Source organism: Rattus norvegicus, chromosome 7 (assembly GCF_021556685.1).
Source record: "Rattus norvegicus strain SHRSP/BbbUtx chromosome 7, alternate assembly SHRSP_T2T, whole genome shotgun sequence".
Classification (NCBI taxonomy): Eukaryota; Metazoa; Chordata; class Mammalia; order Rodentia; family Muridae; genus Rattus; species Rattus norvegicus.
In genome coordinates, this window is record NC_141540.1 from 102,902,501 (window position 1) to 102,917,500 (window position 15,000).

Genomic DNA, 15,000 nt, shown 5'->3' on the forward strand with positions numbered 1-15,000 from the left:
AGTGTTAAGACTTTCTTCCTCTAGGTTACTTTGCATGAGACATTTGACCATGGTCATAAGAATGGCAATGAATAGCATTCCATACTATTTATGAAAACATTTGAATTAATGAGCCCAAATATAGCTCTTGAATATCAAAAGCACAGATAAAAATGATGCCAGTATACTTAGGTACTGAAGAAGACTGCCATCCTTGCCGACAAGTGACCTCCTGTTGTCTGAGAAAGCACATGACCTTCCCTTGCTGTGTGTGCTAAGATGGGCAGGAAAGCGGGTTTTAGTGAGCAGTAATAGTAGCAATAAAAACCAATGACAATAAACCAGTATTTAGAGTTTTGGCAGTTTCGTTTACTCTACAGAAATATCCACTCCTATCTCAATCCTACCATGCTTACAACACAATAAACGTGTCCTGTTTGGTTGAATGGTAACAAAGCCTTAATGTGTTTTTATTAGTCAGGGTTCTCTAAAGGACAGAACTGATAGTGTGTGTGTGTGTGTGTGTGTGTGTGTGTGTGTGTGTGTGTGTGTGTGTGTGTTACAGTGGCTTACAGGCTATGGCTATACAACAGTAGATGGCTCACAGTGGATAGGCCAAGAATTCGGTAGTTGTTAAATGCCATGAGACTGGATGTCCAGCCATCTAAATGTGTTACAGGAGTGCTGAAGATTCCTAGAGAGCTTCTGGTCATCAGACCACATTGGCACTCTGGAACAATAGGTTCTAATATAATAGTTAGGTGTGCCTTAACAACAGGATAGATGAACTTGCCATTGGGAGTAAAAGCAAGTGGGTAAAAGTTGTTTCCTTCTTCTTTACTTGTTTTATAAAAAGAGATTAATATAATTACATTTTTCTCTTCCTATCCCTTTCTTCAGTCAACTCCTTTCATGTAACTCTTCCCATTCTCCTGCAAATTCATGACCTCTTTTTTTCTTTGTTATTGCATGCATATAGGAAGTTACTAAATATAAACTATTATTCCATATAATATTACTTGTATGTATGTTTTCAGGGATGACCATTTGGCACTGGCCAACTAATTTGTATGATCTTCCCTGTGAAGGACTGCCCATCCTCTTCCCAGCATTCCTTGTTTGTCTATACTTCTTTGTGTATAGCTGAGGCCACTAGAAGGTGTTGCCCAGATTTAGGGAATTTCTCCTCATCTAACATAATACAGTCAGGAAAATCCTTCATAAGGGTGCCATTTAGATGATTCCAGATATAGGCAAGTTAGGAACCATGATGAGACGTAAGTGTTTGTACAATGGAGTTCATCCTTTACAGTTTTGTCATAATAATGACATATCATGTCCCAGTCAGTCTATTGATCTAAGAATAATGAGAGATGTGAGCAACAGACATGAACACAATGTATAACTTGAAAAACAATTAAGAGCTTTGATCATTTCATTCCAGACAGCCCACTGTGTGAACTGACGGACACACAGGGTATCCTAGTAGCTCTTACAGCATTATCTAGTTACAGCTGACGTAGAGGTTTATGTCTGAACTTCTGTGTGACAAACTCAAAACATTCACAAACATATGACTAAAGACACTGCAAGGTGAGATACTGCATAATAGCTAAGTGATACTCATAAATTAATTTCCTTACATTGAAAAAGTAATACATTTAGAAAACTACAAAATAATGTTCAAAAACAGATTATTTGCAAAAGGAGAAAACCATGGATCAGTGAGATTTGACTGTTAATGAAACTGGTAACTGATACCATGGTAACAAGATTAATCAAAGCATCAATGAAGAGAGAAACAATTTAAGGACATAAAATGTAAAGACACACTTCTATTTAAGAAAGGGGGAATAGAAAGATGCATAACCTTAGAGAAAAAGGTATGAGGAAAGGGGAATGCTATAATTACATTACTGTACTGTCCCAGAATAAAAGATACATTAGGACTTGTATGACACCTGGACAAGAGGCTGAATGACAAGGAGGGACTCAGGCCTCAGGAGCACTGAAGATGGAAAGGCTTTGAAAAACAAGCCCTTCAGCTGCTATCGTGGACAGAGTTCTGAGACTGCAAGCTCTCGAGACATCTCTGACGATTTGAGAAGAGCCTGTGTTGAGCCGACCTCATCATGGAACTGGACAACTGTGATCCTGAAGACAAGAGATACTGAGCTGGGATATTAACGACATGAAGCTGCCTCAGAATGTGAAGAAGACTGACTGGTTCCAGGAGTGGCCAGACTCCTATGTGAAACACATCTACAGCTCAGACGACAGGAGCGCACAGCACCATCTGAGCAGCTGGGCCATGCGCAACAGCAACAACCACAACTCCCAGATCCTCAAGAAGTCGTGCCTGGGGGTAGTGGTGTGCACCAGGAACTGTTCCACGGAGAAAGGCCGCAAGATTTATCTGAGACTCACCATCTGTGACAAAGCCAGGCAGAAGCAGCAGAGGAAAAGCTGTCCCAACTGCAATGGACCCCTGAAACTAATTCCCTGCAGAGGCCACGGCGGCTTCCCGATCACCAACTTCTAGAGGCATGACAGACGCTTCATCTTTTTCTAGTCCAAAGGAAAGCACGATCATCCCAGGCTGGAGACCAATCTAGAAACAGAGGCAAGAAGAGCCGTGAAGAAAGTGCACATGGCCTCTGCCTCCAGCTCCTTACGGATGAAGGGGAGACCAGAAATGAAGGGTCTTCCAGGTGAAATCCCGAGTCAGGGAAGTTTACCTTTAACTGGGTCATTCCAGGAAGGCGTCCAACTGCCCAGCGGTTATAGCACACCTTTAATAGCTAACGCTCCCCAGCAGAACTCCCTGAATGATTGCCTGTCCTTCCCCGAGAGTTATGACTTGGGGGGAACCACTGAGGAGACAAAGGCAGTTGGATCTTTGTGAGTTCAAGGCCAGCCCAGTCTACGTAGTGAGTTCCAGGAGAGCCAGGACTATGTAGAGAGACCCTGTCTCAACACCTCCTCCCACAAAAAGAAAAGAAAAAAACGAAAGAAGAGAAAGAAAGAAAAAGATGGAGAAAAAAACAAAAGAAAAAGAAAAAGTCTTTTTTTAAAAAGCACTTGGTTTTGGGGCAAACCGGTCTTTGGTGGATCTGTCCGAGTGCTGATTTAGGCCCTCAGCAGAGCTATCTGAAGAGGTCTTTTGTTTTTTGTTTTTTGTTTGTTTGTTTTGTTTGTTTTTTGTTTGTTTTGTTTTTTTGTTTGTTTTGTTTGTTTTTTTTAATGATGTGGACTTCAGACTCGATGGAGAGGTCTTCTTATGGCTTATGAATGTCAGCTTGGCATTCTCTTTCTGCTTTTTGGGAGCGGAAAATGAAGGAACAGAAAGACGACAGAAGAGCTATGGAGATGTGAGGTTGAACGCTTCACAAAGGAAGTGTTTAATTCTTTGCTTAGTTTTATTTTTTTAATGGGATTTCTAGATGTGTGACGAATAAAAACGAGAAGCACGACCTTATCCTATTTATGAAAAACAAAAAACAAGGGGACAGAGGAAGCGATTGGGAGCCGCTTCACCTCCTTCTCCTCCTCTAGAATCTTCCACTAGGGCTAAGATTGTGTGCTCTTCATTTTTAACACACACACTAACACACACTAACACACACACACACACACACACACACACACACACACCACATATGTAATGGGATCCGATGCTCTCTTCTAGTGTGTCTGAAAATAGCTACAGTGTACTCTTATGCATAAAATAAATAAATCTTTAAAAAAATTAAAAAAATAAAAAAGAAAGAAACTCCTCCCGTCACATAATAGTCAAAACAACAAATGCACAAAACAAAGAAAGAATATTAAAAGCAGTAAGGGAAAAAGGTCAAGTAACATATAAAGGCAGACCTATCAGAATCACACCAGACTTCTCACCAGAGACTATGAAAGCCAGAAGATCCTGGACAGAGGTCACACAGACCCTAAGAGAACACAAATGCCAGCCCAGGTTACTGTATCCAGCAAAACTCTCAATTAACATAGATGGGAAAACCAAGATATTCCATGACAAAACCAAATTTACACAATATCTTTCTACAAATCCAGCACTACAAAGGATAATAAATGGTAAAGCCCAACAAAAGGAGGAAAGCTACACCCTAGAAAAAGCAAGAAACTAAACACTTTGCAACAAAACAGAGAAGACAAGCACAAACATAATCTCACATCCAAATATGAATATAACAGGAAGCAACAATCACTATTCCTTAATATCTCTTAACATCAATGGACTCAATTCCCCCAATAAAAAGACACAGATTAACAAACTGGATACGCAATGAGGACCCAACATTTTGCTGCCTACAGGAAACACACCTCAGAGACAAAGACAGACACTACCTCAGAGTAAAAGGCTGAAAAACAACTTTCCAAGCAAATGGTCTGAAGAAGCAAGCTGCAGAAGCCATTCTAATATCGAATAAAATCAATTTTCAACCAAAAGTCATCAAAAAAGATAAGGAAGGACACTTCATATTCAAAGGAAAAATCTACCAAGATGAACTCTCAATCTAAATATCTATGCTCCAAATACAAGGGCACCTACATACATAAAAGAAACCTTACTAAAGCTCAAAGCGCACATTGCACCTCACACAATAATAGTAGGAGATTTCAACACTCCACTCTCATCAAAGGACAGATCATGGAAACAGAAATTAAACAGAGACATAGACAGAATAAGAGAAGTCATGAGCCAAATGAGTTTAACAGATATTTATAGAGCATTCTATCCTACAACAAAAGGATATTCCTTCTTCTCACCACCTCATGATACTTTCTCCAAAATTGACCATATGATCAATCATAAAACAGGCCTCAAACAGATACAGAAAGAGAGAAATAATCCCATGCGTCCTATCAGACCACCATGGGCTAAAGCTGGTCTTCAATAACAGTAAGGAAAGAATGCCCACATATACATGGAAGTTGAGTAATGCTCTACTCAATCATAACCTGGTCAAGGAAGAAATAAAGAAATAAAGACAGAATGAGGAAGGGATAAACTAGTTGACAAATTACAGTAGGATAATGGTTATTTACCAGTTCCAAAATGATATGTGATACAAGCTTCAACTTCAGATTGAATCAAAATGTAAATGTGAAAAGCCTAACTATAAAGCCTTTAGGAGCCATTTAAAAGAGTATATTTATGGCTTTGACATAAAGAAAGTATAAAAAGTACACATCTTTTTTTTATCTTAAAGGAAAAGATTGACCTCCTTTACTACATCCAACTTAAGACTCATTCATTTAAGGATGCCACAAAGAAGCAAAAGGACAGGCTAAAAAGACTTTTTAAGGAAAATTCATGCAGATTTTATATTTGACATATATAAAGATTTTTTTATCAAGGTAACTTTTTTTATGAAGACAGACTGATAAAAATAGAAAATTGTTATAGATGGAGACAAAAATGAAAACATGAAAATGGTCTCAACCTATAACATGCTCAACCTGTTTAGTAACAAGAACTATGAATGCTAACCACCTGGATGAGTCACGATTTCAACCATAAAAGAAGAGTGAGAATGTGTCAGTGAACTGCAGGGCAATGAGAACTCTCAATGGTAGTTGTGGACTCTAGTGGGGATTTGTCCAGATTCATCATACAAGCAGACAAGCTATCACAAATGATCATTGTTCCTCTTAAAAACATACTCACCAAGGCAAATGCTATCATTCCTCATAATCAGTGACCACCAACAAAGTCAAGTTCACTCTTAAGAGCATTACACATCAGCAACCAACCTGAAACCCATCCAAGTATCCAACTTTTCTAGTGCCATATTCCTTCTCTGGTATAGTCCACAGTGACAAGGAATCAAGATAGCTGTGTACATTGATAGAGAGAGGCCCTTGATGCCCGATGATGAAAGAAATAAGGAATGTGATCCTGTGAAGATGCAGCTAGATAAAGCTGAGCATTTCATGTAAAGGCATCCATGTAGGTAGAAAATGATGAAATTATATCATGAAATGATTATGTTGAAGAGTTGCTGGGTACATGGGCAGGAAGACATATTAGTAGCTCACTGAAAAAGTGTTAATTATTTCCAAAGATCAATACCAGTCACCCAAGTAGTATGTGCTACTTAATTCTATGTAAAATTGATTATAGAATTCAATAATCAATGACATTAAAAAGGAGCTTTTGTGTTTGCCTGAAGTTTGAATTAAAATGTGACACAATCTAAAAGCACACAGACAGGAAAAAAGCTGCATTGAGGAGACAACAGAGATAATAGAATAGATGGGCAAATTGAAGCCACTTATTTTTAGAATAAATTCCTTAATGTCTTCTTTACTGAGTTCTGTATAAGCTCTAATCACCTTTGCCCTAGGTTCTAGGAATTTCAATTTGCATGTTGATAAGAACTCCTCAAAGCACACTATTCTAAAAGAAAAATGCTATTTCAGAAATAAGCCAGTTACCTAAATCTATTCTACACAAAGCCATGGAAACACTTCCCTGTGTGAAAGATGACTTTAAAATGGAGCAGCCCTTAAGAGGTGAATTGGGGGAAGAAAGGAACTTCCAGGTGAATGGAGAAAGGTCATTGTAATGTATAATTTACCCCACACACGCTCATGTATTCAACTACTTTTTTCCATTGCTCTGAATCTCCATGATGTCGACCATCACAGCACCTGAGCCATTAGATGAGAGATATTAGATTGGAAGAAAGCTGTTAAATAAATGGGGCTTCAGCAAGCTTAATGAAATGTACTTTCCATACACAACAGGCCCTTCGAGGGAAGAATAAGCAATTTACAGGAAGATCTATGTTCACCCTGAAGTTGGAGCTATGCCAGGTTTTTCAACACTGGGTAGATTCATTTAATATTATATTTATTAAGTGGGGATTAATAATTTCCAACAGTTTGACATGACAGCTACAGCACTGGGCAGGTAGAATAGAAGAAATGAGTGCTATAATAAACAAAGAAATCATATTTCTTTGTACAAGACCCTGGTCTTAGCCCCTTCTAGACATAATACAAACAGTGCCTGTCCCACTGGTTTATGCATTTAAATATGTCAGTGGTTTATTATAACATAAAAAATGAATAGGTAGCAATAAAATCAATGGTTAAGTGAACAATTGTGTGCATTAAATCTGAAACTTCAAGGCAAAATTTTAAAGTCGAGTTCTTTCCTCAACTAACACCCAAAGGTCAGGAATTCAAACTTTTGATACACATGTTCTGTCACAATACGATCAAATTCATTTTCAGGTCAATAAGTATGTTTGATTGTAATGAAGTCATATTCTTATCTTATAGAAGAAAGAAGGTCATACTGAGGTGAATTACACTCTATATATCTAGGAAGGACTGAATAAAATTCAAAATTCAGTGTGAAATAGTCTACATTCACAACAGAATGGCTTAGAAAGCAATCAAGGAAAGTGAAAGTAAGTCTAATGTTATTTGATGTGTGAGCTAAATATTTATTGTCCTAGAGAGTTACACACACACATACACACACACACACACACACACACACACACACACACAAATGTTGGGATATAGAATCTAGTACCAAATGCAAGCTAGACAACCTCTGAGCCATAGCTCCTGTCTCTTTATATATGATTGTATAATTTTTAGACCTTCTCAAACCTATAAGATACCGGTGTCCATGACCATTGTATAAATAGGAAACTGAGGCCCTAAGCTAGTAACTTCAACCACCAGTTGAAGCTATACTTAACTCATGCACACACATGCACACCTGAGCACACACATACACACACACACACACACACACACACACACTATGAACTCACATTCCCACACACACAGAGTCCCTTAGGTGACAATTGACAGTTAATTGTCTGATGTTGTTGCAGACTAGCTGGATATTCTTTAGCTCTCTGCTTAGTTAGAATTCTACTGCTGCTGGGTACATACATGCATTTATGTGCATACAAAGGCTAAAGCAGGTATCTTCCTGTCTACCTTTTTGTCTTGAAACAGAGTCTTTCACTAAAGCAGAGGATCATCATTTGCAAGTATTCCAGCTAGCTAGCATGCTCTGCACATGCTCCTGTCTCTGCACCACACTGCTGAGCTTACAGGTTCACACAGCCATACCTCACTTTTTCTATGGGTGTCTAGGACTAGAACTCCAGTACTCATGCTTGTAGACAAAGAACACTTACCCATATACCCAGTCCTCAAGTGGGTCCAATTCAGTCTCTCCTTCTCATGGCTGAATTAACAAGAGTGACTTTGCTCCTGGACCCAAGGCTCTATGACATGGCTTTCTCAAAATCACAGGATTCATAACCAGATGGGGAAAAAACTCTCAGCAAATAGATTTAACATAGTTTTAAGCCTTAAAGACAAGTTTCTCTCATATAATGTTTCCTAGATATGAAACACTGTAGAATTCTTCACTCATTAATACATGAACCCACTCACTGATGCTTTAACTTCCCTGTACAATGAATGAATGATTAGTATAAGGCAGCCAACGTTCTCAATACACTGAGGTGTCTTCCTACATGACTTTTTTCTCGTAACATAATAGCAGGCAACTCACTGTGCTTTAGAAGCACAAGATTAGCCAAAGGTAAGATGGTGAGAGGCTTCCAAAAAACCAAGAAGTTGAGCATCTCATAAATGAGCATGGCCAAGAAGTATGTGGCTTGCCCTGGTGTGATTTTGTTTCTAGCATTTCTATTCCAGAAGCTTAATTAAAACCCTTAGTTGGCTGACCTAGTTCCCAGAGAGACCATAACCTTTCCCTCACATTTATACAGATGCTATGATTTGTATGGACTTAATCCCTTAATTTTTGCTCAGGAAATGGTAATATTAGTCTAATAAATGTGGCTCGCATTCTGGACCGAGAAGAAAATTGTGATGCAAGAGGTTGTTATAGTCTCTGGCCCCTGATTCACCAATGGACTGGGGGAAGCCACTTAACAAATCCATTCCTCAGTTTCCCCAGCCATAAAACAGTGATAATCATAGTTCCCACCAGAGATACTCTTTGTCAAGACCTTTGATGTTAGTTTCCACACACAAAGGGCTGTTTTAATTATTCTGAGTGCAGTAATGAGGGAGGCACCATGCCAGACTGACTTTTATAAGACTTTTCAAATACCAGTTTCCGGCTGCTGCCAATGAGTCACATTGGACCAGGACTTGCCTTGCTCATGAAGTACAACACAGGTCACTGGCAGGGAGCAGAGGAAGGCCAGTGGGGTAAACATTATTATTTGACAGATAGCACACTATTGAGGGGAGACAAGCACAAATTTTGGCTCCTAATCAGAGTGAATTCATGTCTCTCCCTTACTGACTTTTCTCTATAACATTGAAGGATTTGCTTCAGCTTTCTGGACTTGAGATCTTTAATCAGCCACTAAAGAAACTAGTTGAAGAAATGAATAACAGCATATATGAGGTGCCTACCAAACCTCAACATCTTTTCTCCCTTTGGGAAATGGTCTTTATTTTTTTAAGCAAAACTGAAGAGAAAGTTCAAAGTTTCTGTAGCCTTTGCATCTGCATACACCTGAATCCTCACTTACTACCTATGTCTAGCCAGAGTGACTCATTTGATATAATTAATTTTATAGTGACTCGTGATTAGCACACTAAATCTATACATTAAGGTTCACTTGAAACTCTCCATTCTTTAGAGTTGGGCAAATTTCTACTGTCATATATCCAGAATTATAGTGTCATGAGTATACTTTCATTGTCTTGAAAAATCCTCTGTGTGCTAGGTGTGTGACCTATTCTCCCTGTTAGGGTCTGTCAACTTCTGATCTTTGTATGATCTCTCAATTTTTCCTTTCCATGATGTCATTCATGTAAAATCATACAGGTTAAATTTTTTACTTAATACTACACAGGAAAGGTATTTCTCTGTATTTCCTGGCCTGAGAGTTCATTTCATTTTAGTATTAAATAGTTTTCCTTTGTCTACAAGAACCATTGTTGACCCTCTCACCAAGTGAAAGTTCTTGCTTCTGACATTTGGAAATGATAAGTAAAGCAAGTAGAAGTTTTCGGGTTGACATAAAATTCCAACTTACTTAAATAAACAGCAAGCAAAGAATTCATAGTAACAGTCTAGTTAGCTTTAGAAGAAACTGCAAGGTGATTTCCTAAAGTCATCAGACTATTTGGCATTCCCACGGCCAATATATGAGAGTCCTTTTCATTCCACACCCTTATCAACATGTAATGCTTTCAGAGTTTTGGATTGCAGCTTTTGTAATAGAAGTGTACTTTGCACACAAATTGCTGAAAGGGTTACCTGGCTAACCTCAAGCATGACATGGCCTAAAATCAAAACAGAGGGCATCAGCTACTTCAAAAAGTAAAGACCCAAGCCCTATAGTTTGCAGAGTATTTATGCTCGCATCTTCTGTCCAAGTAATTTATGGCATTATAAAGCAATTCTAACTAAACAATCTCTGTCAAATATGGGGGACAGTCACCAGAGCAATAGAAAAATGTGAACAAGAGTTTACAATAAGAGTCATCTCTTTTCCATTTATCCCAGCAACTAATATTTAACCAGGATCCCATCGGATTCTCAAAGGCTTTACAAAAATCAGAGACAGTTCTACGGAAATGAGATCACAGCTCTATATAGTAAGATCTAGGTTGAGATTGGAAGGGAGTGGGAGAGCTTCTATCTTGAGAAACCCACATACACCAAGATTCTGAGAAATGGTGGTTCTTGGGGGCAGAATGACAGGGATAGAGAGTGTCAGTAACTCTAGCATGTCTAGACAAGATTTAGATCATAACTGGCACAAACTGACTAGTGACATTAGGGTCCACAGGTGTGAACAAAAGTGATAAGGAGAGGGGACAACTGTGTTGTGGTCAATGTACTATACATAAGGACACCTCGAGAAGCATACTTTGGTCCCTTTTGTTATGGTGCATTTGCTTTTGCTAGCCAGTGATAAATCCATTTTGAAGTTCAATTATATAAATTTATGCCGTTTAACCAAATATCAAGGGGACTTATTTGGTATTCATGCTGGTTTTCCTTCTGCATTACTTTTTAACATGTTCTGAAAGTGAGGAAATTCAACAGAATAAGTTAAGTCCTTAACGTTCTGTGACATGTGATTTTTGACTTATGACAGGGCTAAAATAATTATACTTTATTTTATGGCTCAGTAATTTAGGCATCATATGTCAATTAAGACTAATATGTTTCTCAAGATCACAAAGACATATCTAGGACAAAATCATAGGTCTCATGCTTGTTTGCCCTGGCAAAAATGAATAGTAAATTATAATAAAAAAAGGTAACTACTGATTTCTACTACTGACAGAGAAGGAGGGAGGGATAATGAGAGAGTTAGAGAGAGAGCAGAAATCCATTTTACCCAGACCATGAGAGTAATTTGCCATGTTTTATTAATGGGTATTTTTCACATCCTGAGCAAGCTTAATTGCTAATTAATTAAAAGATGATTGGATAAACAATGGATTGTACTATAGGATGAAGATAGCAAAATTTCCTGTCATGGTGTGTAATGAATACTCTTTATCCTATTCACTCAATGGCTTAATTCCTAAAGAACCCCAGAAGCCATTTCTTGAAGATGAGAGTTAAATTGGATGAACATTAGAGGACTTTGGGGTCAAACTATATTAAGGGCCACAGGCAATCATAATTTAATTAAAGCAGAATCAAGAAAAACATACCATGTAAAAGAGTCTAAAATAGTAATAGCCTTAGTGTTAGAATTAAAACACTTATGTCTGAAGCACTTACAATGTGAGCATTATTGGCAGACATGACTCCTTTTCTAAGCCTATTCCATCATCTGTGAATGGAGATGACTGCTTTTGCTGCTATTAATGCAATCCCCAAAATAATAGTGGCCTGGGCAAGACAGAAGATTATTTTTCTAACTTACAAAATATTCAAATGTAGATATCCAAGAACTTATGGATATTCAACTTGACTTCAGAACCTAGGACACTTTCTTTCATGGTATATGTATCTGTCCCCAAAGATCACTTCATAATCTTTGAGGCCAGCACTGACATCAGGTTTTATATACCCATCTCAATCCACAGGAACAAATATATTAGAACAAGGAAAGAAAGGAAAAAAAGAATTTCAGCACAAAATCTATGTTACATAAATATCTAATGGCTTTTACATAACACTTCATTCTATATCTCTTTTAGTCATATAGTCAAATATAGCTGCAAGAGAGGCTGGGGCTTTTAGTGTTGTTGTAGACTGCTAATTTTCCAGCATGGAAAATTCTGTCAGTGCATAAAACATGGTAGACAGAAATTTGAGGTAACTACCAGGCTCTGATCAGAAATACAATACAAAGAGTTTGTTATGGGAACACAAGGCGATCATGGGTGTGAAACATTAAAAAAACAATTGTTCATAGAAGGTAGTAAATAAAAGTTGGCCATATTAGCCAGGGTTCTACAGACTCACAAAACTTATGGAATGTCTCTGTATATTAAGGGACATTAATGGAATGACTTACAGTCTGCAGTCCAACTACCCCAACGATGGGCAGCTGTGAGTGAGAAATACAAGACTCTAGTAGCTGTTCCATCCCATGAAGCTTGGTGTTTCAGCTGGTCTTCTGTGGAAGCTAGAATCCTGAGGAAGGTTGTTCCAACAGATGTGCTTGCTACTAAGTGCAAGCGAATGAAAACGAATGAACCCTTCCCTTTTCCATTGTCCTTATGCAAGCCTTCAGAAGAAGGGATGGCCCAATTAAAGGTGTGTACCACTACACCTGGCTGTAGAACTTGCTCTGTTTCAGGTTGGCCTTTAACTCAGAGATTTGCTTGCCTCTGTCTCCTGGGATTAAATGTATGCACTACCTTGCCTTGGCCTAAGCTTCTCATGAACGCTATTTCTCAAGATCCGGATCACAGGTGCATCCTTCATTTCTGGACTCAGTTGAGGTGTAGTCAAGCTAACAACAAGGAATAGCTATCACGTAGGCCAAATGTAATATATAGAATTTTTTTTGAAAATCCAGAATCCTCTTGAATATAACGTTAGTACCCCCCCCTTAGCATATGCATCTAGAAAAGGATCCAAATTTTCTGAGGCACAAAAGCCAGAAAATGGCTGCAATACAAGCTTCTATTTAAGAGGGGCATACATCTTAGGGTTACTAGTTTCCTGAGAAGACACCACAATCAAAAGCAATGGAAGGATGAAAGGTTTTTATTTGCTTATACTTCTATATCGCAGCTCATCATTAAAGGCAATCAAGGCAGGAACTTGCAGGCAGGATCTGAAGCAGAAGCCATGGAAGAGTGATGCTTACTAGCTTGCTCCTTTAGGTTTGTCATTCTGTTTTCATATTGAATTCAGGAGTGCTATCATTGTAGTGGCTCCCCCCATAATAGGCTGGGTCCTTCCACATCAGTCACTAATTTTAAAAATGTCCTATAGGCTCACAACAGTCTGATCATCAAGAGGCCTTTTTCTCAGTTGATTGTGTCTCTTCTCAATTGACTCTAGCTGTGATCTACTTGACATAAAACTAACCAGCATAACACATAATTGTCTTCTACATTCAATTCCCAAGGGCTTTGATAAAATGAATCCCTGTCCACCAGCACCTTGATCATTGTTTATTTTTTTTCAGACTTAGTACAAATATCACTACCCTCTAGAATCCTTCTTGGCATGTGCAACTCAGTCAGATGCTCGTGTGTTGAGTTATCAAAAACCTTGATGTTCACAGCCTTTGTTTAAACTTATGATTGTATTAAAGTTTTTCTGTCTATGTGTCTCCATCATCACAGGATGGTGAGCTCTTCAAATAAAAGGATGCACATCGTAAGCCCAAAGCTAACCAAAGTCCTGGGTCTCACTCCCTTATTCCAACCTAGGGGATTAGAATATTTGTTGAATTAACATTATTTATAACCATCTGGTTGATAAATGATATAATGTTTTGTGCAAGATCCAGTAACATAACACATGTTGAAAACTCTAAACTTCAACATGAGCCAGTGAGATGCCTCAGCAGGTAAAGGTCCTTGCTGCAGGGCCTGGCTACAGAGGTTTGGCTGCCCAGGACCCACATCACAGAAGAAGAGAACCTCCGCACATATAAACTATGGTTAGCACATGCCCACATACAAACAAATGAATAAATAAATGTACAAAAATTAAAGAGTCTAGAAAGAGTATCTAGCATGTATCAATTGGGTTCTTAGTGAATTGCTACTCAACTAAAAATAATGAAAGTCAATATTCATCGAGAAGCCAGTATTAGTGACAAGTGTGGAAACAATTATGTTCATGTGCATTCACTTAAAAAGAAAAGTGATGACAGAGATAAAAACCAAAATATAAATTATTTTCTTTTTACCTCCTTGAACCATGAGGTAGCAAGTTCTGTGTCAAAGCATTAGAAAGACAACAAGAAGTCTGAAACGGAGAGGTAGAGGGCTCTGTTCCCAGAGCTGATGAATAAATCACCTGAACGATATGTACAATTTCTACTGAGCATTTTGCTGTGATGAAAGGCAGCTTTAAACTCTTAAATATGATTCTTAGCTTTGGCACTATTGAGAGTTTGGACAAGATGGTTCTGTTTTGAAGTCTTCTTGTGAATTCTACAACGTGTTAGCACCATCCCTGGCCTCTACCCATTAAATGCTAATAGAAACCCCAATATAAATATAAATATATAGCAACAAAACTTGTCACCAAGCATCTCCTATACTCCTCTAGAGACTAAAATTCCTTATTATTGTGGAGTTGGCCGCAAAAAGAGAGAATTAAAAAAAAGAAGGAATCACTATCATAAAATCACTGAAGACCATTCTTCAGAAGAATGATGGTAGTGTAGTAAGTTACAGAACATGGCCTACTTACAACATAACATGTTTTATAACTCATTCTCAACTTTCTCCCAATCATAAAAGAAAATAAGCAAAGACTTTAGAGTGGTACATCTAGAAACTACTCAGAAACATCTACAGATAATTAAGCACAAA

The 15,000-nt window shown here is 38.2% G+C and overlaps 1 pseudogene; it reads left to right on the forward strand.

Moving 5' to 3' along the window:
* The first annotated feature begins 2,016 nt into the window (after positions 1 to 2,016).
* Positions 2,017 to 2,884, forward strand: Gcm1-ps1 (glial cells missing transcription factor 1, pseudogene 1; annotated as a pseudogene).
* Positions 2,885 to 15,000: the final 12,116 nt, after the last annotated feature.